At 34.3% G+C, this 11,476-nt stretch overlaps 2 pseudogenes; one reads left to right on the top strand and one right to left on the bottom strand.

The window, feature by feature from the left end:
* The first annotated feature begins 6,642 nt into the window (after window positions 1-6,642).
* Window positions 6,643-6,827, top strand: LOC119057360 (uncharacterized; annotated as a pseudogene).
* A 1,520-nt stretch (window positions 6,828-8,347) lies between these two features.
* On the bottom strand, window positions 8,348-8,833 carry LOC119057355 (60S ribosomal protein L21-like; annotated as a pseudogene).
* Window positions 8,834-11,476: the final 2,643 nt, after the last annotated feature.

Below are 11,476 nucleotides of genomic sequence, written 5' to 3'. Positions count from 1 at the left end.
AATTAAAGGAAAAAATAAGGTCATAAGTTATCAGAAGTGTTAAGGACTTTTTAAATGGCCTAATTAGATAAGTCCTGGGGTCTTCATAACTTAAAGTTAAAATAAGAAACCTTGGACCCAGACTAATAGAAAGATTAGAAATATTTCCTACTCATTTGGACAACCTTAAATTTGGTGTTACATATATATTTATTTCACTTCTTGTGATTATTCCAGGGTTTCTCTGGGAGTAACTAGAGTACACAGGCAGGGGTTTGTACTGTACTTCAGGTACATGAGAAGCAAAATGATGATGCAGAAACAAACAAGCAAACAAAAAGGTAGAGCAGAGCTGTATTTAGAGGTAAATTGTAGTGAGAAAATGTGGATACGAAAGAATAATAAAAATCTGTCGGCAATAAAGAACATCCACATCTATGAAAATCTATCAGTCTGTGATGTCTTTACCTCCATCTTGACTCATTTTGGTGTTTGCATATTCTGAAACCACTTAAGGCTATTTAAGAAAATAGTCATAGGTTACTCGTTCACTTATTTAGCTGTTATGATCTTGATGGGAGAACATCTCCAGGAAAATCAATATCTTATGGGACATAATACTTTGACTCTACAATCTTCAATTACCTGCTGTAGTTTCACTGCATTTGCTCAAGTTGAAGCATGTGTCACTCATTTCTAAGATCTCTCTGAGCTCTCTGGCTAATGCCAGGGTTTAATTTATATCAATGTAAGCCCAGCAAATGGATAAAGCATTTGTTGCCAAATTTTGGCATGTACCAGAATTACCTGGATGACTTGTAAAATTATTTTGTTTGGTTTTACCTCTAGTTTCTGAATAAGTAAGTCTGGGTTTGAGACTGAGAATTTACATCTGTAATAACGTGCCAGGTGCTGCCGATGATTCTGGTCTGGAGATCACTTTTTTAAGGGTTAGTTCTATAGGCATAGTATAAGTATTGCTAACATACGAAGTTTGAAAAAGATCCTAACAATTTAGATACTGTTAGCTAACCTTGATTCCTATAGCTTCATGTATTTGTCCATTAGATGAAATATCTATTATTAGTTAATGTGATATAAATTGTATAAACCGAGCATAGACACATGCCTACATAATTACAAGAAAACAATCATAGGGCAGAGTATAAATCAATGAAGACTATTATCCTCAATCTCAGTGCAAATTTTATATAACACTTTCACCTTTTGAAGACACATAGACATCTGCATGTAAATGCAATTGTTTAAGATAATATATGTTTCCATATAAAATTGACTTACTGAAAAATCACAATATATCACATTGTCATTTGCAGCTAAATAGCCTGATGAGAAACTATATGAACTAGAGCAACATTTTCCCACAATAAATAGGAAAATTAATATGACAAAAGACAGGATATACACATAATGGGGAGCTATGTTTCAAGATAAAAATCACTATTATGACTAATAATCTTCTTGCGCAAATATTAATGTTGCAATCATGGCTTTAAGTGAAGTTGTAGCTGGCACATCCAAGCCAATTTTTGCAATGAATAAAATGACGAGGCACGGACATATGTTATAACCTTAGGTTTTATAAACCTGAAGATTTCTTTGTACGTTGTTGCTCAAATTTTATTTTTTATTTTTGTTGAGACTGGACACATACACTTTTACTTATTTTTCTAAAAAACTGTTGTTGTCTTGGCCTCCTCATTTTTCTCCAAACATTATTATGTTAAACATAAGATTAGCCAAGGGAACAAAGTTATCTAAGTAACAGGACACTGTATGTCCAAGGTAAACTGATATGGACTAAGAGAAATTAAGCAAGATAGGCTTACAGCACCATGTACAAAAGCACACACTCACATACACAAACACACACATTCTACATATTTGCAGAGAAAGTTTCAGTGAATTTAAGAATCAGGCTTCTAAAATCTCAAATGTTATAAACATACTAAAAATCACGAACTGGCCACACCAATATACATCTTATCTCAGAGGGTCTTTGGGAACAGACTCTTCTGTGACATTGGCTTGCCTCCTTCAGGAGTTCCCTTCTCTCTGAACAATGGCTAAACTTTGTAACTTTTATCCAACCATTGGATAAATATGGCAGAAGAGAGAGCAGAAGAGACACTATGGGACATCCAGAAGTGGGTAGCAAAAGGCAGTATAGATTCTCCCTAGTTCTCTCTCTCTTCCCCTCACTCTCTCCCCCTCCATCTTATTTTTATCTCCAATATCTCAACCTTTCTTATTGTGCTCCTCACATTATATGGTCTTAATGATTTTAGTTGTGTTTAATTTCTGAGACAGATAATAGCTCAATCATGTTTGTGTGTGTGTATGTGTATGCGTATATATATATATATATATATATATATATATATATATATATATTTCTGTTAAGTGTCTGAATATATTTGATACTATGAAGTTAAGGTATACACAAGTTTACTTAAAATATTTTGGAAAGAATGTTTCCTTCATTCAGTTACTATAATTTCCCTTTTATCCCTAAAAGTGTTTTGGTGCTTTAAAAATAACTATTAACAATATCACTATTATTGCATCAGCTGTCTTTAAAAATTTTTGTTAAATCCTGTTTCTGATTATTCTCTTCTAATAGCAATATAATAGCTTCTCTGAAATCTCAATGTTTCTGTCTTTTAATAGGTATTTTTAATTGATTAAAATGGCTGCAATATTATGTTTGAACTATTTTCAGTGTCACTTTGTATTTCACTTACAATGCTTTTTCTGCATTTCATTTTTCCTGATCTTTAACTGAAAATTATATATTAAAATTTGCTCTTTCCCATTATTTAAAAAAATAATTTGCCTTAAATATGTTTTATACTCCCAAATGCTTAGAGAATCTATGCTCTTCTTAATCAAGACAAGGAACTTAATTTCCTCTAAAATGTACTACTGAAACTTATTTGTAATTCTTATGTAGTATTTTAGATTTGTGTTTCTTAACTCACCTGTAAATTGGTCATTACTACTTAAAACTAATTAGATTTATTATCACATTCTATTAGTTTTTGCTAATCACTTTTTTTGATAACTTGCTTTAGTTGATATGTATTTTCAGCAACTCTTTCAGAGGAGATACACATTTATATTAGTATGCCTAGATATTTTTGTGTATTTCTTTGAAACTTGAAAGACATGCATTTTATTTTCCCTAATAATTGAAGCTGATATTTTAATGTCTTTTTGAAACACTTTTAAGTATAAGAAGCCTTTACTAATCTATTGTCATAGTTCATAAACAATTCTAAATTTTCTTTTTAGTTATCTTTAATGTTTTCTTATATAGTTCACATTTCTGTTCTTTGTAATGTTAATTTTCATGTATACTTATTTTATTTTCCTTTGAGTCTTTTCAATTTACAGACTCATATCTTTCATAATTTAAGAGATTATGCAGATAATATCCATTATATTTTTTCATTGTTTCCCCACTATTTCCTGTGTTCTTTAATTCTGTAATGTCTATTAAATGTATAATTGAAATATTTTACTAAACTCACTCTACAATTTATCTCACTGATACATTTTTATTTCAATATCTGATTTTCATTTTAATTTATATACTTTTCCAAATTTACATGTTTCTTGTTCATATCTTTTTTCAATATAAGCTCTTGCCTTTGGTTATGGATGCAATTATTTTCTAAGATTTGAGAAACTTAAACATACTTCTAGAAGTGTCCTTTACATATTATGTTATAATTTCAGTTTCATCAGGAGTGAATTCTTTAACTCATTGACTCTGTTGGAATTATAAATTTGTCCCTGGGCTATAAAATTTTAACTTGAATATTTATATTTTCAGGTAGGCTTCCCCCCTCTATCTCCACACTTTCTCTGTTCTCAGAGATGTTCTTGTCCTTCTCTTCTCTCTGCCCTTCCTCTAAAATATGATGAAGAAAAGCATTCATATGCTGGTAATTTAAATGTAATGCCTTATAAGGATATTTCATATCACACCTCAAGCCAGTGCTTCCCTCTTGTGGAAACTTGTATGATTCAGCCTGTCACTTTAAGAAATCAGCTACTTTTTATGAATAATAGTCTGACATAAATTGTTGCAAATTTTTGGTCTATGTGGTGAGCCTTGGTCTAATCCTCAGCCACACACACATCACACACATATTAAATTCTAATTTTCTTTCACAGGAGCTCAACTTTAAGAAACCATTGTCTTTTTCTATTTTAATTTCTGTCACCACAGCCTAATTTGTCTTTTTGTTTTATTTAAGGTCCTCAGAGAAAGTGTTCTCTCTATTTTACAAGTACCGTTACATTTGGATATCTACATAAATTATTCACTCTAATATCATGATCCAAATCATGACATTATGAAATGGCATATATATATGCCATTTTTTAAGAATCATAATTTTTATTTTTGATTGGGGGTGCGGGGTATAGCTATTATACAAAGAAAGAGATTGTCCTCTTTTCTCATTTTTCTATGTCCTCACTTCAGTGTTGGGCATGTCATAGAATGATATAAAGACTGGTGAGTTTAACCAAAACATGTGGTGCTGTTAGATGCCCCTTTTTCAAGGCCATCGGAATTCCAAATTTATTCTGGTAATAAGCCTCTTAGTTTGAGAGATCTGACTCTATTTCAAAAGTTAGACTCTTTTCACCATATGCACAGAATTATTAAAACCTTTCTCAATATTTCAAGATTTACATGGTAGTTTGAGAACTGCCAATATCCCAGTATAATGTATCATCGTACCTATAGATAAACCATCTGTATGGTTTGTAACAGGAGCTAGCCTAATGAGATTAAGTGTAGTTAATAGTTAAGTGTATTTGTTGCTCCTTGAAAAATACGTTATTTAACAAATAATATATAAACAAACCATTTAGACTACCATATATGTTTTTGTATATGTTTCACATTGCTACACCAATAATCACTCTTTTATATTTTAAATCAATCAGTGGTTAATATTGGTGTACATATATAGTTATGTATCTATAAATTAGTATATATTTTAACATATGTAGAATATCTATCTACCTATATCTATATCATCTATGTCTATAGCATCTATCTATATATATGTATCACAAACTTTCTATTACATGAATTCTTCCCCTCCTGTATTCCTTTTAACACAAGGTCATGTGACCAGAATTTTTTGTCTAAATTATTTGATATAATAGACTAATGCACACATTTTTGGGAAAACTGCCAACCTGAAAAGAAAGAAGAACTTTGACTTCCAGTCAAGAAGGCAGATCTATAAACACAGCTCATCTTCTCACATGACCACATCAAAATTAGAACTAAATTGTAGAACAACCATCACTCAGAACTGTCAGAAGCCAAGTTGAATGGAAGTCTGAGAACTACGGAATTAAACAAATCACATCCATCCAGACCAGTAGGAAAGATGAAAAAGTGAAATAGACTGGTTCCACATATGGTGGATAAAGATTAAGGAGGGACGTTTTGGGAGTGAGGAGTCCCAGCCCCACACCGGGCCCCCCAAATTGGGGTTACAGTGGCAGGGAGATAAGTCCCCATAATTCTGGCTGCAAAAACCAGTAAGAGTAAGTCAGTAGAAGAAACCTCAAGCAGCTCCTCTTAAAGAACCCACACACAAACTTACTCAAACTAACTACCTCCGAGCTCCAAAAACAGGATAGCAGTTTGAAAAGTACCAGTGACATACAGGGAGGAACTAAAGTGCCTGGCATCAAGAGAAAAGCTGGGTGACAGCTTTCTCCCCCAGACAGAAAGTCAGGCAGAGGTCATTGTCCCTTTTCAGAGCCTTCTACCCCCACAGTCACAGAGCCAGCAGGCAGGTGCTATATCTGAGACTCCACCAATTGGCTAACACTGTTTCCTCCACCATGAAGTTTGCCTGAAGCTCTGTCCCACCCAACTTACAGTTGTTAACAGAAACTTTTCTATATGAATGACTGGTCTTGGCTCTTGCTTCACAATTTTCTAAATCCTTTCAAACAAGAAGCAGCCAGCCTCAGTGATCCCCCAGAACCCTTACTACTTGCTACAGCACAAGCAGTAGCCAGCCTAGTTCAAAGTTTGCTTTCCCTGGGAATCTCCAAGACCAGTATTATTTCAGTTTGCTTTATAGCTCAGACAGAATGGTCCCAGGAAAATCATAAGTGGGGCTAACCTTGGCCTACAACATCTGGGAAAGCCCAGGGCCTATTCACCCAGTGGACAATTACAGAACACATTGGACCACCACCACTCTGCCCCTGGGTAACAGAGGAGGCTGTGCCACTGGACCCTACAGGAGGACACCTATGACATTAGGTCACACTACCAAGACAGGGAGTCATATAGCAGCTCTACTTAATACAAAGAAACAAACAGAAGGAGGCTGCCAAAATGAGGAGACAAACAAATGTGTACCAAATGAGATAACAGATAAAAACTCCAGAAAAATGAACTAAACAAAATTGAGATAAGCAATATATCAGGTGCAAAGTTCAAAACACTATGTTATAAGGATGTTCAAGGAACTTAGTGAGGACCTCAAGAGCATAAAAAAGATCCAGTCAGAATGAAGGATCAACTAATTGAAATAAAGAATAATTTACAGGGAAACAATAGTAGAGTGGATGAAGCTGAAAATTGAATCAATGATTTGGAACATAAGGAAACCAAAAACCACCATACAGAACAAGACCACAAGGAGGAGGTACAGTGTTCTCTCCTGAGTGTGAAGCCAGCTTTTGGTGTTGCTCTTGCAACTGCCAGTAGCCATTGATGATTGTTCTTCTCTTCCTTTGGAAGAGTAAGGGGGAGTGAATGCAGTCTGAGTGGAAGCAAAAAAAAAAGAACAACAAGGGAAAAAAGTATCCAAAAAACCAAAAATAGTGTAAACAGCCTGTGAGACAACTTCAAGCATTCCAACATTTGCATCATATGGGTGCCAGAAAGAGAAGAAAAAGAATAAGACATTGGAAATCTGTTTGAAAAAGTATTGAAAGAAAACTTTCCTATTTTGGTGAAGAAAATAGACATTTAAGCCTGAGAAGCAGAGTCCCAAACGAGGTGGATGCAAAGAGGCCCACTCCAACACACATTATAATTTAAATACCAAAGCTTAAAGATAAAAAGGGAATCTTAAAAGTTGCAAAAGAAAAGATGTTCGTTACCTATAGTGGAGTTCCCATAAGACTATCAGCTGATTTCTTGAAAGAAACTTTGCAGGTTAGAAGGAACTGATAAGAAATATTTGAAGTCATGAAAAGCAGGGACCTCAGATTGCCCCTTAGGTCAAGATTGTCCCTTACAGCTAAGATTGCTCTATCCAGTAAAAATATTATTTAAAATAAAAGGGTAAATAAAGAGCTTCTCAGAGAACTAAAAACTAAAAGAATTCATCATCACCAAACCATTATCATATGAAGTATGGAAGAGACTTATTTAAGAGAAAGAGGATCAAAGTTATGAATTATAAAGTGACAAAAAGTACATCTCTATCAATTATTGAATCTAAAAAACAAAGTAAGCAATAAGAGGAACACAGATAGAATCATTGATACAGAAAGCATTTTGATGATTGCCAGATGGAAGGGGATGTAGGGGAATGACTGAGAGGCTACAGGATTAAGAAGTACGAATAGGTAGTTACAGGATGGCCATGGGGATGTAAAGTACAGTACAGGAAATGGAGTAGCCAAAGAACTTACAAGCATGATCCAAAGACATGAACACTGGTGTAGGAGTTGCCTGAGTGATGTGGGGTGCTGGGTGGAAGGGTCAAAGAGAGAAAAATTGGGACCACTGTAATAGCATAATCAATAAAAAATAATTTAAAAATAGAAGAAAGGAGAACCTTAACAGAAAGAAAAATGAAGTGTTCTGAAGCAAAGAGAATATCTGATAAGTCTACAAGAAAATCCTTTGTAATGCTGCTATCAGCAGTTGGAGTATTAATCAAAGCTAAGTATTATTTCTCTTTTACTTCTTCATCTGGAACTTTAATTTAGGTTATTTTGTTTGTTTGTTTTACATAGTGTCATACAAACCTTATTCAAATTAATTATTTCATTTTAACCTGTATTGTCAAAAAATATAATTTCAGCACTATAAATTTCCCACCTGCCATTACTATGAACAAAGTCCATAAAAATTTGAAAGTACAACATAAGAAAAATTACTTTAAAATGTACATAGCTTAAACAAGAACTAATTAAAACAATCTATTTTTATTCAGAGGTGTAATTTTCTCAGACATCTGAAATTTAATGTGCTGTATTTATAATTTGCTCACCTGAAACTATTTATTTATTTATTTACTTATTATCAATATGGAAATCTTTGATTTTTCCACACTTATCATGATGTGAATTCATAAAGAATGGGTTTTAACAGCTCAGGCTCCTTACCATTAGTTCTCATGAAGTGTGCTTCTCTGGGTGGAGCAGGCTGAGGCTTCAGCTGAGCGTAGATACCTTTCTCTTCAGCTTCCTTCTTTTCCTGATCATTTTCCTTCACAAGTTTCAGGGAGCAATCTTGGCTCTTAGCATGCTTAGTATGCTCAATTTGTACATTAATTCTCTTGGCGAGAATCTTGCCCTTAACTTGTTTGTTTACAACAATGCGCACCCCACGCTGGGTGACACTGTAGACTTTTCCACTTTTGCCATGGTAACATTGGTGTGGCTTTCCTTTCTGAACAGTGCCCATTCCCTTGATATCTACAATATCACCTTTCTTGTAGGTTCACGTGTATGCAGCCAAAGGAACAACTCCATGGTTTCTATAAGGCCTAGAGAACATACAATGGGTATCTCTCCTCTTTTGCTTTGTGTTAGTCATTTTGGCAAATTCCTGGAAGATGGCAGTTCCAGTCAAAAAGAAAGAAGCAAATTTTTTAGTATACAGCATTTTGTCTGAAAAAAGCAACTCCTGAAAAGAAACAATGAATTTATATTTTATAAAGCTTTAATTACATAAATTTGAGTAAATTAATGCACCTAAAGATTTGTCTCAATATTTGATGACCCAATGTACTGTCTTACCACAGAAACAGACTATTGTTATTCTTATTCTCATATTCTCTACCCAAATGAATCACACCACCATCCACTTGGGCACACCCACCAGCATCCCTGAGACCTCTTAGACGACCTTGTCCTCTACCTCCTATGGCCAGTCAATTACTAGATCATATCTTCTCCTCTCCTAAGATTTTAAAATCATCCTTTGTTTTTTCTCTCAGTTTTTAATAATCTTCTGAATGTGGTACATTTAAAAATTTCTTCTTCTTCAGATTCATCAGCTCCATTAATCACAAGTCATGTTTGAAACACTGTCAAATCTGACAATACCATTTACTCAATTAAACTCTTTGAACTGCTCTTCCCATTTCTTCAGGATAAAATTAACCTCCACCTTAGGTTCATTTATGATTTTGCCCCAATGGACTCTCTAGCTTCATTTCATAGCATATACTTACGTAATGCACTTTTTATAGTGCTTACTATGTATCAGGCACTATTTCAAATGCTTTACAAATATCTGCCCTATAAGTAGGTGTTGCTGTATCTACCATTTAACCACTGAGGGAGCTGATGTACAGAACAGAAGAGTATCTTAGCCTAGTAACACAGTTACTAGGTGTCAGAGCCAGCATTTAAATACAGGATATCCAGCTCTAGAATCTTTGCATTAGATGATCTTTGTTCTGCCTTTCTCTTCTTTCTGCTTCTACTGAAGGATCATAGTTGTATTTTTATTTTTTAAAAGATTTTATTTATTTATAGGGAAGGGAATGAGATAAACATCAATATGTGAGGGAAACATTATTTGGTGGGCTCCCAACCAGGGATCCAGGCATGTGCCATGACTGGGAACCAAACGGGCAATCTTTTGGTTTGCAGGACAATGCTCGGTCCACTAGCCACACCTGCCAGAGCTAGCTGTCCTTTTTAGATATGAATTAGGTAATTCATATTTCCTGATAGATTGATGCCTTAAAATAAACTATGCTTTCTCTTGGGAATATGTGTGCATGTGTTTCTCTACATATTTTTTGTGTGTCATGTTATAAAACAAACACAAACAGCATTCTCTGAGACTTTAAACCGAAAATGTTTTTTGGTTCCTTTCTCCCCGATCTTTTCACAATCCATATGATACCCAGTGCATGCATTTTTAGCCTAAAAAGTAACTTTCATACTATCACTTTTTCTTTATTTCCATAGATATTAGTGTAGTTCTAGCCATACATTTTTATGATGGGTATCAAAAAAGAAAGAATGGTGCAAACCAATTAGAAAAATTGAAAGAGTTTATTAAAGGGGATAGTTCATACTACAGCTGAAGTAAAGAAAAAGCATGTGAATACAGGATGAAGATATGTCCATTCTTTTCTTTAATGAGAGGAGAGAATAGCTACCGGAACGAGAAAGCAGGGACCTGGGAGAAGGCCACTTTCTCCGAAGCTGTGACGTTTAGTGGAGAGATGCTTCCAGGCTAAGACCATCCTACAGAGAGTGATCTTACAGAGATAAACACCCTGAGAGAAACTTCTTTTCTCCCCACAAATTTCTCCTAGGGCTCTCACTGATGGACTCCACCTAGAATCTAGAAGGCAAGGAGACTCATTAATTAGTCCATATAGGTAAAGATTCAGAGGTAGAGAACAGAATGGAATGTGGGAAGGGGGAAACTGGCGGGGCAAGATGAAGACTCCCAGGACACATCCTTCATGTTAGAGGACGACATTCCTCAATTCTTAGGAGCTCATTGAGATGTAAGCTTCAGAATAGATACCTTTAAATTAATTATTAAAATGCTCAGATCTGTATAAGATTGATTATTTAAGCAAAGTTGAATGTTTGAAAAGTTAATGTGAATAATTGTGAGTTTTGTGGTTGTCAAAATAATCTAAATTAGGACCGGGTAGACAGCTAAAACTTATGCAAAATGATTGGCTATTTGCTTGACCAATTTAATACACACTTTTTTTCTATTTGTTATTTGCTTTCCGCAGTCAGGAAATATAAGGTTACTGATCTTTACTTCTATTATGTTCCTATCTGCCCATCAGAGAATGTGAATATCCACCAATACTGATGTTTTTATGTTGATCGCTGAAGAAATTGTAATGGACAAATTTGTTCTAAGATACACAAAATAACTACTTGGTTATTTTTAGCAGCCTATTTGTATGGATGTCATTTGACTCAGTTATAAATGATTAAAATAACCAAAGAAAGATTAGTACTGCATTTTGTCAACTAAAACCAATCAAATGAAAGAAAAGATTTGAGGACAGAAATTATGTTTAGGAATTCCTGGTTTCTATAAGTAATATATTTTCAAATATTTGTTGTTAGTGCACATGGCTTCCTTGTTCTTGTTGTAAATACTAAAATTCTAGACTTGTAATACCTACACTTTTCCTTTGTATTATTAAATATAACTGTGTGGCTACTAATTAGTACTTCTTATTCCTGT

This window comes from Artibeus jamaicensis, unplaced genomic scaffold (assembly GCF_021234435.1).
Source record: "Artibeus jamaicensis isolate MK-2021 breed Jamaican fruit bat unplaced genomic scaffold, CSHL_Jam_final contig_388, whole genome shotgun sequence".
In the NCBI taxonomy this organism is placed as follows: Eukaryota; Metazoa; Chordata; class Mammalia; order Chiroptera; family Phyllostomidae; genus Artibeus; species Artibeus jamaicensis.
The sequence above is the reverse complement of the archived record's forward strand: the minus strand, read 5'-3'. Positions and strand labels throughout refer to the sequence as shown.